Below are 16,703 nucleotides of genomic sequence, written 5' to 3'. Positions count from 1 at the left end.
TCCTTCTTATAAACACAAACCTCTTCTTAGAACTAACTGTTTTCTGGAGATCAAATAATAATAATAACAACTACAATAATAATAATAAATAAAGAAGACTTTGAAAATTCAATTTACTGCTCTAAAAAATCAAAATAGGGTTTTGGTTGGGTTTAGTTTATAATCATGGAGTACAGGACCAAAATACAATTTGTATTGCTTGTATCAAAATGACCAGTTCTATTTTCTTGTGATGTGTTGTACTATAACTTCAAGCAAATGGCCACAGACAAATCACCCAAACATGCTGTGGGAAGCCATGTTAAAGGAGCCTCATATTTGCTGGTATGTTGAAAGCCACATGCATCTGAGTTTACTTTATTAGGTTAATCAAGATGAATCTTATGAAATGAAATTTGTATCCTTTTAACTCGACTGGCCTCTTTGTCAAAATGAAATGAAAGCAAGCATGACTATTTGCTGCTATGCAGAAAGAGAGATGCTATCCAAGAAATAAAACAAAATGAATAAGAGTGCTTGCCATCCCAAAACAGATAACCAGACACACACACACACACACACACACACACACACACACAGCTATTTCATTAAAAGCTAAATACTATTTTGTGCATAGTAGCACATCTAATGGATTATGACATAGTAGTGTTACTGTACATATGCTTCAAATGAATGCCTATATCTTTATTCTGTGTGTAAAAAATGAAAAGTTTTCCTTTGCAGTCAGTCTACATTAATAAAAAAATAGAAATACTACTTATGCAATTAAGTGATAGCTTTTAAAAATTTTAAACCTCTTTGGTGACCAACAAGGTGGAGGATGAGTCTAAAAACTACTATTTGGTGCTTAAGAAAAACATATTTTTGCCATGGATACCTATGTAAAATGATATATCTATGCTACATATGTAAACAGATAAGATTATGCCTAGCAGGCATTTTGGGAACATCTGTCAATTTTTTATGGAATGCACTGATTGTGGGCTATTGATTGCATTTAAACAAAGTTGTTTCAAAAAAAATCAGCTAACAATTCGTGTAGAAAGGACTGATCAATATTTAAATGACTCTCTTTATTGATTTAAAATTAACTTTCAATTAAGAGATCCATAGGACTCTTAACTGCGACACTTATCCATTCAAGAGAAAATAAAGGTACATTTATCGATACACTTAAACAGCAGTGGCTGGTTTCCTATTGATTCAGTCATTTGCGCTGGGATTCGTTAGCGTCATCAGGCTTTAACTCGCTTACTAGGTCTTCCCAGCGTATAATACTGCAAGATGCAGGAATGTATGAAAGGATGAAGGGAAGTGTAGAAAACTAAACTGAGTTAGAAGATGTATGAGAAGGTAAGTCATGCTTCTGCTTTTAAGTCTCCTACTGAAGAAGGATAACTTTTAAAATCTATTTTTTCCCCCAGGAAGAGATCCCTATGAAGCAATTTGTTATGTACAATACCCTTTTTTAGTATCAGAATTATATGAATGAAAGAAATCTTTGTTTATAATATTGATGGGGAACAGCTCTATTGGCTCCTATTGACTGACAGGATCCCCAACCTGTATAAATTCATTAACATGTATTCAGTGGTAGCTTAAATGCATTGTTTTTATAATATTTTGAAAGGGAAGTATTGTATTTGCCATTTATAAGTGTTGTACATACATAGGTTGAACTAAGGGCAATTTTACTTAATAATATAATTAGAAAATCAAGCTGGCCAGTATTATGTATTTTGAAAGATTTACAAGTGCCCTTTGAAATATGCACTAAATGTGTATCCCTATTTTTTTAGTAAAACAAACTGAAATAAACAAAAATAGACTAAAATAGCAGAATGATAATTATAAACATGTGCATATGCATCGGCACACAGGCACACAAATTAAAAACAGGACTGTAATTACATACTTCATTATTTATATATATTCTGGGCATTTTAGTACACTAAGATAACTGGACATATAATCTATATAGTTAATAATAGACCAAATTCATCCCAGGTGTAACTTCATTGAAATCAATGGACTTGGAACTGCCCTGGGGAGGAATTTAGCCCAATATTTTGAGTGCATCCTGACCCTCACTATCCTAGATTAACATATAAAATACATCACAAAAATGAAATAAAAATAAAAGATGTCCAGCAGGCACAGCGTGTTTACTGAGTGAAGTAGCAATAACCTTGCCTAATATGTATGTGGCAGCGCTTCTCTTTGCAGTGCAGTATCGTTTAGTGTGGGGGAGGGGGTTAATGCTGACAGTAGCTCCGGATTGCCTAGTGTCTCCCAGTCTCACTGGCTGTTTTCTCTCTCTCTCTTTAAAGCATCATGGCCCAGAACTGTCTGTTCAGTGAAATGAAGCTGCCCCAAGTTGACCTGTTCATTACCTATTCATTTGCTGTGATGTAATCTCTGGGAGGAAAATGCAAGCAGTCTAATTATGTTAAACATCAGAAACTCTTCAGATCAACTGGCATTATTATTCTTTAATCCTAGAAGCTATGTAGAATTTGTGTAAAATCTCACTGCAATGTGTTCACCAACATTTTATGAAAAAAATATTTTTAGCTTTGTTTTAAAAAAACCCAAAAACCCTTTCAACTAGGACACATTTTATATGATTATGAAGTGCTGGGTACATTATTTATTTTTTGCTCTACCCACTAATGCTGAAATCTCACCAAAAGCTAATTTGCAGAGATATTACATAATAATATCTTCATGATCATAATGGGGTAGAAAACTGATTGTGGTCCTTGTGTTCTGGGGTAGAAGCCAAGAGCAGAGACACTGGTGTGTTAATGCAGAAAAGCACCCCTCTTCCTAAAATGTCTAAATCACATAATATTAGTGTAACATAATTTGGAATATATTATGACAGTTGCAATTACTGAAAAGTGCATGATGCCATTATTTCCAACTGGAAATTAGATGATTATACTAATTAAGTGATAGCAGGTGGCACAGGATGACTGTTACAATCCTCTCTGATCTGTGGAGATGCATGGTTCAGTGTCTGAAACACCCAGGAGTAGTAACAATTGGCTTAAGCACTATTCAGTCCCAAGGTGCAGAATAGGGATTCACTTTGATTTAACACTTCCTTATCACATCAAAGAGGTGAAAAAGGCATCTTTATGGATTGGCCTGGAAAAAAATAATTCCAGTGGTTCAGCTTCTACCTGAGCAGCTAAAGTATCTGAGTATATGAGAACTACAATATGAAACCACTACAGATATTATCATGTAAAGCTAGAATTCAAATGATAAATCTTTTTATCACAATGGTTTAAACAATTCAGCTCTATTGATTTCAAGTTGCAGAATTCTGGATTAATTAATATTGCATTAATAAACAGGCCTAGGTTAGCAAACTGAATATCTTTCTTGTACAATAAATGCTTTATGCTATAATACAAGTATTGTATATTTTTAAGACTTTATGAAGTCATTAAATAAATTAGCGTTTTAGGGGTTGAGGAGTATTCATCCCCTACGTTTAGGGGAAGGCTTGAAGACCATTCACAATTGCATTGCACTGGATAAAGCAGCCTATAGATCTACATGTCATCAAGAGACCTTGTTCTTCTTGCTCCCTACAGATCTATGCTAAATTTGAATTAAAGCCATGAAAACGATCTTCACAATTCTGTTACTTCTTTGGTGTTATTATCATTTTGATAATATTAAATGTGCTCAGAAACTAGCTCTCTTCTTTCTGTATTTTTCATCCTATATGTTTCTGGAGTGGGACCTCAATTTACTAGTGATAGGGAAGCAGATCTGCAGAAGAAGAACCATGCTGAGTGAGCCATGGGAATGCAACAAGCATATGCCTATGAGGCAAACCAAGCAATTCTTACAAATAATAGAAAATAAATGTTATCTAATTTCTGAAATTCTCTTATCCTGCTTTATCTGTCTCTGTAGAATTTATTTCAACACTGTTACTGTGTTTCTTACAATAGATCAAAGACATGCCTGATAAGACTTGATTCTAGACATATTTGCAACATTCTATGATAGTTACTGTGTAGCTGTTTTATTTAAACCTTTATTTTTCCCCTGCTAAAGCCTTACTTACACCATAATTTCAGAGATTTTCACATTACTTTATCAAAACTATGGATGGTAGACACAAGTAATTGCAAAAGTTGTTGCTATTGAATATATGAGTGTTCTTCTGAGATACTACAGTTACTTGACTCTGGAATACCCTGCTGAGTGATGATGTGTGCAAACTAAGTACACTGTAATTCTCTTATGCCACAAAATTTCACATAGTTGCATGCATTATGATGCTAGAAAATGCCAGGGAACAAATGCCTGTATCAAGGACAGACAAGAAATGCTCTCCAACTGACAAGCCCAAATGTACTTCCTAATTCTACAGAGAAAAGCATCAAAGTTTATGAAAATCAGTCATCTCTCGTGTTTTTTATGCTTTAATAGAACTAAATGGAATGGAACTAAACTTTCAATCTCAAAATGCCTTATCTCTTCAGTGAATACTAAACTGTTCAGTTTTTAAAATGCTTCCATACTCATGGGGGGGGGGGTTTCTGTTAGAATGCTTGCATCTTTTCCAGAAGAGAATTTAACTGAATGTCCAGCAATAAAAATAACAATTACCTTCCTCTGTCTAAGTAGAATAAGAAAAATTTAGTCCTATAGCCAAAATCATTCATTTAGCCATGCAAATTGGAATAATGGAACATTGCAACTCAAAGGCAGCTATTGGAGATATTGAAACGTGTTGTTCAACCACAGAAAACAAGACAGTACTACAGGCTCAAGGCCAACTTTCTTACCCTTGCATACCACTGATTAGTTCAGCCTTAGCCGAACAGAAATCCTTAATTTTCTCTTTTTAATATTGAAGAGGTAAACCCTCTTTCACCTGCATGTGGAGTCTGCTTTTTCATCAAAGCTCAGGAGATTCCAGCAACAAAATCAATGTATGCATGTTCAGAGCAGTTTTCAGGGTTTTGTAAGACAAATCTTTCAAATGGGAGCTAGTTTAATGCTATTGAGCTGAGTTTCGATCTGACAGACTGAGTGAACAACACAGAAACAGTTCACTTACCACTGCTCACACTACAGGAGGTTGGAATCAGGTACAGCTTTGTACAAATACAGCTGCGCAATTTCTCAGTAAACTCTCACCCTACCTAATCCAACATTAAATTCAGCAGTAGACTGTTTAAACAAACAAATAAAGATACAAAACCTTCTCTAAACCATAATTATATTATTTCTTTTCTATACAAGGAAGAAAAATCAGGTGTATTGTAGAGTGTTGTATTAATGTAGTGGGCCTGTGTTACTTTCATTTATACTTGTGAGAACTGAGAGCGACTCCACTAATACCAATAGACTCACCCTGGTATAAAACTGGTGCCAATTAGAGCAATACCTGTCTACATGCACACAGAGCCTGATACTAAGCATATTTCACAAATACAATTCACAAAGCTCATCTGTATTTCTGTGCTGCTTCAAGCTTCTATCAACTTGTTCTTGGATATTTTGAAACAAATGGTGCCATTTAACAACTTTATCCAACAAAAAAGTTTCAGACATTTTAAGTCAAAATGATGTAAAGTTGGATGAAGCTTTTGTAGCCAAATGATTTGGGACTAGCTCCTACTCTCATTGAAGTAGGCAGCAATACTACCATCAACTTGGTTGGAAGGACTAGAGCCTTTATATTCTTCCTCTGTGAAAATGATACTGGACCTAGCTAATGCTTATAAAGAAGCTTCATACTACTTTAAGTGGTTATGCTTCTGATTGAAGATCTTGATCACTAAGTCTCTCACACTTTCTTTTGAACCTAAAACTCTATGGTATTTCCTTACTAAAACATGTTCATATTCTTTTATAGAGCAAAGTGATGAGCCCTCCAAAATATCTATGGTATAATTATAAATATACAATTTTGGCTATGCATTTGTACAGATATCTATAGAATTGTGGTCTATAGTTGTACAAAATGGACTCAGGATATATATTCAAGGCCTAGATGTAATAACATATTCATCTACTTTTTTTCCTGACAGCATACAATATAAAACAAGCCAGTATAAAAATAGCAAAGCAAGTTTGATTTAAAGTGCAGGTTCATTACATTAGCAAATTCCCAATGCACTAGCAGTTTCGCCTTATAAAAAAGTGTCCTTTTGCCAATTTCAATGAAGAGTCATATTCTAATTACAGCAGAAATGTTTTAATTAACCTCTCCATTAATTATAACTTTCCTGAATTTTTCACTTATTGCAGTTTTGTGAATTAAGGTAACTGTTACTTTACCTATCCAACAATAACAACAAAAATAGGTTAATTAAAAGGTCCATTTTTTTAAATACCTGGAAGAGCGAAGGAAGTTCACAGCTGACGGAGGAATTTGCTTTAATGCTTTAATCCATCCACTGCAGCCTTTCAGCAAAAAAGAGAGGAAACCTACACTTTGGTGCTATGAAGGATCCTATGCTCATATCTCACAACCTAAGTGCATCTTTCTGCTTTTTTAACATAAATGGAGGTATTTCCCCATGCCCATAAATATTTCACAAGTAAATTTGCGCATTTGTTTTTAAAAGGAACTCACAAGTACTGATAGTCATATCATTGCCAGCTTGACATAACTTCATGAATTAGGGGGGAAAACGTAGTATTGTGAATGAAGCTGTACTTTTCTCCCACTCCACCTGTTTCCGATAGATAGATAGATAGATAGATAGATAGATAGATAGATAGATAGATAGATAGATAGATAGATAGATAGATAGGCCTTTTGAGTATAAACAGTGTTCAACAATGACTTAGTTTTCCTCCATTTACCCGATCTTTCCAATAAAGGAAGTGTAACAAGGCTCAGGAAAAAAAAAAAAAGATTGTTCCTCCTTTCCAACAACAGAGAAAGAAAAATTAAGGGCACGGTTGAAGTAAAAATCCAAGGGACAAATGCTGCCATCTTTACTTATGCACACCTACCACTATAGTTAATAGGGTTAGGACCTGAGTGAAGAGTTCCATATTTGACACTATACAAAGAAACCTGTGAATAACTGAGGATCCTACAGTCTAATATAATGGGGCTGGACTGATGGCTGACAATCACGATTGTGGCTCACATAGCAAGAATACCCAAAGCGCACAATAGGAGACATTTTACTCAGCTTTATGTTTTCAGACTTTATGATCAATGTCATGTTTTACTAATTTCCAGACACGTTATGCATTTCATGACAGAGAATGCCCCTGTGAAACTTACTTCTACTGCCAGAATTTCAAAATGTCATCCTGAGCTTTATAGAGACCTTATTCTTTTTAGAAGTAATTAGCTAAGGCATAGTTTGTATGGCAATTAAAAACCACTTGCTTGCAGAAGCTTGTAAGCATTATGTAATTTTTTTTTAACTACAAGTACATATGCGTATTCTTGCCTCCAGCTTAAATACAGTGAATGTTGTAGTTGGTTGCACAGGAATTGTCTCAAGAACATTAAAGCAAGCCAAACACGATTGTATTCCAACTAAAATTGCTCTCTTTATACCATGTATTGAAACTTGATAACTGTTGGTTATAAAATTCCTTTGATTTTCTGTAGGTAATAAAATACTTTGGCAATTACTATTGACAGTTCTGGATAATCTTGAAGGCTGCCTTGCCTGAAGAAGATGAGTGTTACAAATCACTCCACTGAAAGAGGGAAGAACAGCAGCAGGCAGCAGACAGGTTTCAATTTCACAATGCTGATTATCTCATTCGTGATTCTATGCATGCCTAAATCTGAGGATCCCTCAAGCAGCTATATGGACTTCTACTTTTAAAATGCCTATTACGCTTTCATACTTTTTGCTGCTTCCTGAAGAGTGCCATTTCGCCAAGCTTAAATAGCAGAAAATTGCACTGCTTTTCCTCTGCCCATCTCCTCAATCTCTATTAACCTGCACAAGAACAAAGGAGTATGATAGTCCAGCTATAGGTTGTAAAATAGGTTTGAAGTTGTTTTTCATTTAGTGGAATAGATATTTCTGATTCATAAATGTATTCTAACAATAACATTGCTTTAATATATCAGTAAATGACTAAAATACAGTCTTTAAATCTATATAATATGTATCTTAATATATGCACATATACATCACACGTGCAATCAGTGCAAATATATATGCACATATTGCTTACATAAACATCAAGTGATGCTGTATTGCTATTACAATGTGTCACGAGCTAAATAAAAAGGAATACAAACAAAAATGGTGCAAATGGATTCCCCACCCCCTTTAGGTTACAAGAGAACAAGCAGAAGCAGATATAAACAGAAATAAAAACTGTTGAAGCACCTGGTTCTAATGCGTGCAGTAGGCCTTTATTAGATGTCATAAACTGAATGATGCATTACTCTGTGGACGACTTATAGCCTACAAATGTTGAGGTAAAATGGAGGACAAAGAGTTCTTTTAGAACAATAAGGTTAAATGTTCCTTTCAAATCAAACAATATTTATTAAAATGCAAAATTGTAATAGGCGTGGAGAAATTGGAGAATATTTCCTTTAATTTTTTAATGCATTTCTGCATTACCTTTAGGGATAAAGCGTATTTTACTTGAATAGCTCATATTTTATGTAAAAATTATTTACAATCTAACCTACATTCCAAATGAATTGTTAAACAAACGGGAAACCATTTAAAAATCCTAGTCCTGATACAATTTTGATAGCTCGATGTGCATTCTAACCAATTACATTAAAATTCATGTCGGCTGTCGAACAAAAAAAAAAAAAAAAGAGGAAATTTTGTCCATCAGAAAATGTTTTAAAATAAGATCTGCTTTGCATTTAAAAAGATAAAAGAATGTTTTCTAAAATGACAATTGCTGGTTGGCCATCGATTCTGAGCTTTAATCTCATAGCCTACTCAAATTTCCCATTATGTCTCACTGAGGCTTAGAGGGATAGAAAGGCCGAACTGTGGCCTTCAACAAAAGTGGAGGGGGGTTACAGCATTAAGAAACACAGCTGTTGCTCACAAACTGCAAATGTTAGAATAACTCACTGCTTGTTTTTTTTTTCTTGCTGCTAATAAAAACTTAAAGTGTTTTGCATGCTTTCTATAAACAGTGCACTTAAGTTTTATAATCTAGTACATCTTATTAAGCGTGAAGTCTGCTGATCCCTAAATTATTCATAACATGGTCCAGACTGATTAAGATTGGCTTGTTAAGGAGCACAAGAAGCAATTAAACTGACAAGGCAGTGCGGCCTTGATGTATACATTTATTATCACAAGAATACCCAAAGTGAATGCCCTTATTAAGCAATGAATTTCACCTCACTGGCCTTCTACCATTGCTGCCACAGGCAGAGAGAGCTAGGAACAACATGTCAAAAGCTAACTCTGAGGAAATGCCTATCTTCAAGTGAAACCGATTTTGTAATGAACCTTTCAGTTCACTCCTGAGGTAATAAATCCTGACTGGTGCATTAATTACTTGATAACATCCCATCAAAATGCAAATGCAGCACTTGACCCATAGGAATGGCTCACTAGCTGTTAACTCTTCAGGGTATACATAAATTGTCTGTTTTCTTTTATCAAACAGGGCATTTATTTCCATCTTGCTAGGGTGAATGTCACTCCTGCCACCCTCGGCCCCTCAGTGGCCTGACACCATCATTTGCAGAGGACTGTCACTATGTGCCGACATCCTAATTGTGCTACTTCTTTGCTTTGTACCTTTGAGGCGGAATTTCCAACTCCCCCCTCCCTTTTTGGAGAAATCTTGCATGTCAAGGACAAAGCTGTAATAGCATTACAAAGAATGACCCGCACCTCTAAAGTACACTAATCTTTCTTTTCAATGGCAATACATTAAACAAGGAATTTAGTTCCTTGAAGTGATTAAATGAAAGCTGAACATATCTATGTGTATCACCATCCAATGTACACAGTAAGCAGGCTTGTAGGAAGAATTCCCCCAAAGGTATATTTACATGTTTGACAGATGATGTTTCAATACCTTCAATAAACTGTCAATATTTCTACATCATATAAACAAATACTTTGCCAAAAGGGAAAAGAGAGTACTTTTCAAAACAGAGATTTAGGTTGTGTGAAATAAAATGATCTGCTGCACTGTATTCTCTTAACTTCTCATATAAAACAGGATGCTTTAGTTATAAGAAATGTATCCACAAGAAATGATAATGAGGAGTTACATTTTATAGTTCTTCATTCAAAATTCTAACTTACATCAATGAGCCCGACTTGCCCACCTGGGTCAACCTGCCTTATAGTCTTTCTATTTGTCTTGAAGGCTTGGTGAAAATCCTTAATTCAGGTTACTAGGCAACCCTGCAGGTGAGAAAATATAATGTTTGGCCTACTCCATTTTCGAATACACACAGTGGCCTAATGCCTTCAAAATAGACTGTGCAAAGCATGCATGGCAAATTCTCAGCTACATTTTCTGAAGGCGAGGTCAGAAGAAAATTAATTGATGCTGAAAATGATGACAGAAGGAGAGGCACCACTGAGACTTGGTGTGACTGGCATGTGATGATGTTAGCAAGAATCCCAGCATGTGACTGGACAGTGTGATGAAAAATATACTTTATGTGAAGGAAAAACAAGTTACAAAACTTAATTAGTTTTTGACACTTCTTCGTAAGTTATTATCTTTTCATTTGGAACATTGCCTTGGGACATCAATACACAAGAAGAAATGAAACATTCTTACTGTAAATCTGAAAGAAAAAGATGACTTTATATTGCACCTCTCCTTTTACATGTCTTTTTGAATAAACAAAATATGCACCGCAGCCTAAGGTATACAAGCCACGGAAGATGTATCTACTGAGAGCATAGAATAGACTTGTTCGATATAAGAATCCTGTTACAACTGATTATGCAGTTTTACTTTTAAAAATAAGGATGGTTTGGAATCAAAAATGGTCAAAAAACACTATAGATGAGAAGCAGTTAAATTGTAACACCTACAGCAATAATGCTTCCTGTACAGCAAATGTATTTTTAATTTTTTCCACTAAGGTTTATACCTAGAAGTAATTCACACTGATTACTAAATAACCCTTGTGAGTTGCTTTGTCTTTTGAATTTTAAAAAATACACTTGCCGTGAGCAATGAATTTCATAAACCACCAACTCTCATGCTTGATGAATCATTCTTATTTTATGCAGTGCTGTGTGATAGAGAACTGAGATAAAATATTCTATCCACAAGCTATTCAGTACAATTTATCATCAGCGGCTCACTAGTCCAGTGATAATACCTGGCTTGCAGATTGTAATGATCAGATTCTGTTTTTATTTCAAACAGGAAAGATCCAAATACCAGAGTTTTTAATTTACATACATTAGTGAGGTTCAAATGTGGCAATAGCTACAAGCAAATTCACTTGCAAACTGAACGCTCGCCTTGCATAATGGGTTCCCTTTAGCAATTACTCACCAGTGAAGTACCCAGATAAAAATGAAAACAAAGAGGAAAAAAGGAAAATCATGATACAAACGCCATACTGTGGACTGGGATAATTACTAAACCACAGTGAAGGTCACGTTTATATCTGTTTTAGTAATGATTTTGTATACCTTTTCTCAGTATTGAATTCCTAATGCCACCTCCTTTCTAATCTCTATAACTGTATTCTTTTTATTCTGTAATCTGAAGTTCCACTACTAGGTTTGTATTATATAAAATGGTAGCACTTTATCATTAATAGAAGTTTTTGTTGGTGCAAGTTAAAACAACTACAATGTAGAAACAACTGATAAATATACAAACAACTTCAAAATATGTAAATTACACTAGTCTGAACATTTAGTAAAACCAACAGGCCTATAATAAAATACCTCTTATAGCTACATCACTTTTATACTGACCACAGTATTGAGCTTGAATTCCCAGCAGCATCATTACTAGACATTTTCTGCCACCTTTCTAAATCTGAAAAGCTTCCTACATTTAGTGAAGATTAGGTAATGCTACAAGCAATCAATAACAGCTATCAATTCCATACCTTGTTCAGAAGAACAAGTTGATTAAAAGTAAGTAAAAAGGATGGCTGAATATGCTTTAAAACTAGATGATTCTAACTACTCCATGGTCATAAGGCAAATATTATTCACAGGTAAAGGAGGCAGGTCTAAATAAAATTAAGATTATGACACAAACCAACAGAAAACAGAAAATTCTAAGTTACGTTTCACACCTCATCCTTATCTTGTAACACCAGGGGAAAAAAAAGAAGGGAAGGCACATAAGCACAAGTGAAAAACAGCAGGTCAGCCTCAATTTTGATTTTTTTGGCTTTTCCTCATTTGTGTCATAGCCTTAATGTTTTTTACAAGTAGTCCTTGTCTGTGATTTTTCTTTTTTTTTTTAGCAGGGATTTTTTTATGCTTTTACAAAGTTAGAATATGCCTATTAGTTATTAGAGCCAAAAAAAAAGTATTACAAAAGTTGATATTATATTCTCAACCACAGAGGGTGTGTGCACATGTACTAAGTTGACTTCAGTTAAGCCACATCAGAACATATACCTATATAGCTCCTTGACCTGGTGGCAGCTATCTTGTGAGCTAAGTCAACTTAACTAATGCAAGTCAAGATAATACACCATGAAGGTGTATTATCTTGCACTGCATTAAAGTCTTTAAAGCATGTATGTATGCTCTGACAGTTAAGTTGACTTTAAAAAGTCAAATCAGCTTAACTGTTAGAAAGTTAGTGCGTGTGTACACACTCAGACACACAGAAAAGTATGGCCCATATTTTTAAAACATACATACATACTATGCATGTGTGCAACACCTCATGAATATGCACAAATTATTGGTATATTCACCAAAGGCACTTATAAAAATTTGGGCCTAAATATTTATGGCCTGTTCCAGTGGCATAGAGCACTGGCCTTCTGAACCAGCGCATCTGAATGCTGACTGAGCAAACCAACCAACCAAGGAAAAATGTTAGCCTTCAGTGGAAGACACAAAGGAGAGCTCTGTACTAGGGAGTTGAAAAACCCCCTGGAAGGAAAAGCTTGTTCAGGTGAGTATGCCACTTCCCCTGTTTCCTAACTCCTTCTTCTCAGGCCAGTTAACTTCAGCTGGGGCTACACAACCCTTTGACAGTAATTCACATGCCTGACTGCAAGTGAAGAGAGTTAGTAGAGGTGGCTATGAAGTGAAACTTTATTTAATTAGGAATAAATAAATGATTCTGGGAGGGAGGCAAGCTGTTCTCCACTACCATCCATCACTGGAACACTGAAGGAGGTTGTTTGCCATGCCCCATTTATGGCTGTGTCATAGATGGCCAAGAGTCCTCGTCATTTAGAATGCCTGTATGTTGTGGTTTCTCCTTTCCTTTCCTTGGGTGGTTTGAAAGAACAGGAAAAATGTTAGGTTGCATTTAACCTGGCCGACCTCAACATCAAAACTGCCAGCAATGGAAAGGAAAAAATACTTAGGCAATGGCCTTTTATAAGTAATACAACAGATTGTTCCTAAGAATGAGGAGGCTAAAAGTAAACTTTTGAATGACCGAAGTGGCTGTCCATACATATATATACACACACACATATATACACATACATATACATATATATAGGGCAGATGGTCATTTCCATCTGGAGTTAGCGAAAAAACATTTTCTAGCCCTGAAGAGAAGGCAACTTGGAAATTCCTTTCCATCTAACAGTCCTTTCACACATGATATACTTTCCTAGTTAAATATGTATTTTGTGACGTTATTGTGATTGTACTTTGGGAAACGTATGTCTGAGAGGGTGAAATGCAGCTCCCAATCTCTTAAGAAATGTCAAAATAATCTGACTTTGTATGGGGTACTTCAGAAGACTAAGAAAAAATTGGAATGTCTCCTACCTCTTCCATCCCTTAAATTGGAAAATGGGCATAGGACTGCATGCAAGCCTTCCATGGCCATCACTCCAACTAATGAGATGAATGAAGTGGGAGTGATACTGGACTGCATACTTGTGGAGCCTATTGCTTGTTCCTAACACCCATTTAGCACTGTGGGTAGACTATTCAAAGGCTGGTATAAAACGCCTTTTCCTAGATGCATATCTCTTGGATGGATATTCTGACTGTTTCTTTTACCCTTCTCCATCCCTAACCCTATCCCAAATGCCATTCCTAAGCAATAAAGCTTTGCAAATGCTCTCCACTCTTTTCTGCTAGTTGTTAACCTTCATAATAAAAATTTCATATTTTTTAAATGATTCAAAGTCTGTGCAGAAGAATCTTTACCCTTTGTGTACACTGTTCTTACTTTGGGCATTATGAGTTGGATATTATGGAACTGTAGTTCATCACACTGCTTTAGATGTTCTCTCTCAATAAGTGACTATGTGGTGACTTGTACACACATCAGAATCAAATTTGGTTCCACGTTACTATCATAAAAACAATCCCAACTAAAATTGTAGTTACAGAAGACCAAAGTGTGTGTAAAGAAAGGGCAGTTCACATTTATTAGCTAAAATCTTGTCTGATTATTTTTTCACTTCTTCATTATAAAGAAAGGCAAAACTCAAACCTCAAGCTATTAAAAAATGTGTTGATGGTTACATACATAACTTTCAATCATCTTCATCATCATCACCATCACTACAGATAAAGCTTTTTACCATGGGAGTTTAGATTCATGCAAGCTGCACTACTGAAAGTAAATTTTTCTGCACTAGCACGAGTGTTTCTATCCTGCAAAATAACAACAAAAATGTATAATATGCCGTTGGCTGTTAATAACAGAGGAACCTGGTGCAAGAGTGCACAACTTAACAATGTAAACAGCTCTATTTTTAAATATATATATATTAAATAAGAATTACTTCATGGTGCAATGTCTTCTTCATGAGATGCTACCAAACAGACATGACTAGGACCTATGGAACCTTCTAAGGGTGAACTCAGATCTGATGAAACTCAGTTTAGAGTGAAATACAAGGCATACAGTCCTATGAATCTCTACCAGCAGAGATGCTAGCTTTTTAGGCAGAGGGGATTCCAGGGGGTGTGTGGAGTGAAAAAAGGAGTGGGCTTCAGATTCTCCCCACTGAAAACATTCCAGCGAACTCTATGGTGATGATTCAGTCCTTATAAGAAGTACTACACTATATTTTATTTTATATAAGAAGTATTTATTATCAAGACAAAAAACACCATGTCCTTCATTGTTAACTTTTTTATTCTTTTGATTCTCTAACTACTTCTCTATCCATCATTCTTTCAGAGAGATCAGCTGAACAAGACCCAAAAGAACCTCTGTAAAAATGAAAGATACAATACTTAACTTCCCTGATTATCCTGCATATAGGGAAGGAAAGAATCTGACAAATAAGCCCCAGTGCTGTTGTGTGGCCATTACAGTGTCCTATGAGTCTGGACAAGTTATTAGGTCAGACGCTAACTTCCTAAGTAGAAAAATGATGTGGTCGCCTTTGTCCTTTCTGCAGTAATGGCTGGAGTCAGTACTAATTAAGGCCCTGCGGCAGTATGGTGCGAGAGAGGTCAGAGACTTCTTTCTGACACCTAAACAGTGCTCAGCTCAAAGGAACTGCCCCTAATCTGAAATGATGTGATGTAGAGCTGGCCTTTCAGCTTCACTGTATATTTAAAGGAAAATGACAGTTAATGACAGGGGTGTCAAAAAGGAGCAGATGGAGAAGCAAAAGAAAACATACTCTATGGTAAAATTTACTTACAATTAGTTACTGTACTTGGAACCAGAGCTTACTATACACACACAAATGCACTTGGGTACTTCTCTATCACTTTTTCAATTCAGGCACTGTGTGAACAAGAAATCTGTATTATGCACACTACTCAAATAATTGCCTTTGACAAAGCAGGCTTATTTATGCCTATTCTTCATTATGCAAAAACTGGATTTCACATAGACACATGCAAATAAAACCTACATTGCCTTCAGTTTTCTGTTATCAAAATAAAATATGAAAAAATAATAATAAAATGTAATCTCATTCAATGGAGTACTACTTTACATTTTATCTTGTTGGGAATAAACTATTGCAGTAATTAATCTTCTAGTCATTTTCTTTTCCCCTTTAGGCATGGAACTTGGGAAACAAAAGCAATATTCAAAACAGAAACCAAGATTTATTGTCAGTTAGTCATAATAGACACCTGCACAGCTTACTAATTACTACAAAACCATAATGTCTACTGGCACAAATCTTTTCCTTTTCTCTCTTTTTATCCACCCCTAGTGACACACCTGCAAGCCTTTAATTGACATTGTATTTATCTCAGGAGTCCTTGTTAGCATTGTATTATAGCGTCACCATTCACAAGTTATAGTTAAGGTTTTGTCAGCACTTCCACTACTGAACCTCCCCCCACGCCCTCCATTTTCAGAGGTTTATGACTGCTTTTAAGAAAATTTGCTCCAGGGTAATACTTGAGATGCAAGTTCTCAGCCTGGGTGCATATTATTCATTTTTATCAAACTGGATAAAAATTGGCTTGAAATTTTTAAATATTATGAATTAAAAAAAAATCAGAGGGATTTTTGCACTTGCACAGTTCAAACATTGCTTTGATGTACATTAAAATAATAATACTGAGTAAATAAGTAGCCCATAGTATAGACTTGTAACTTCTGGTATAAAAGGAATGAGA

General features: G+C 35.4%; 1 protein-coding gene and 1 long non-coding RNA gene across 2 annotated transcripts in view; one reads left to right on the top strand and one right to left on the bottom strand.

Annotated features, from left to right (window-relative positions):
• The window catches only part of LOC109304973, a 23,669-nt gene extending 20,027 nt beyond the window's left edge, over nt 1–3,642 (top strand). The window contains exon 3 of the long non-coding RNA XR_002099520.1: nt 2,331–3,642. This is a non-coding gene — a long non-coding RNA (uncharacterized LOC109304973). The remainder of the gene's footprint in view (nt 1–2,330) is intronic.
• Nucleotides 1–16,703, bottom strand: part of ZFHX4 (zinc finger homeobox 4) — a 211,127-nt gene that overhangs the window by 75,591 nt on the left and 118,833 nt on the right. The window lies entirely within an intron of this gene.

Source organism: Gavialis gangeticus, unplaced genomic scaffold (genome assembly GCF_001723915.1).
Source record: "Gavialis gangeticus isolate Ggan-Ray unplaced genomic scaffold, GavGan_comp1, whole genome shotgun sequence".
NCBI lineage: Eukaryota > Metazoa > Chordata > Crocodylia > Gavialidae > Gavialis > Gavialis gangeticus.
This window is presented reverse-complemented; position numbering and strand designations above follow the sequence as displayed.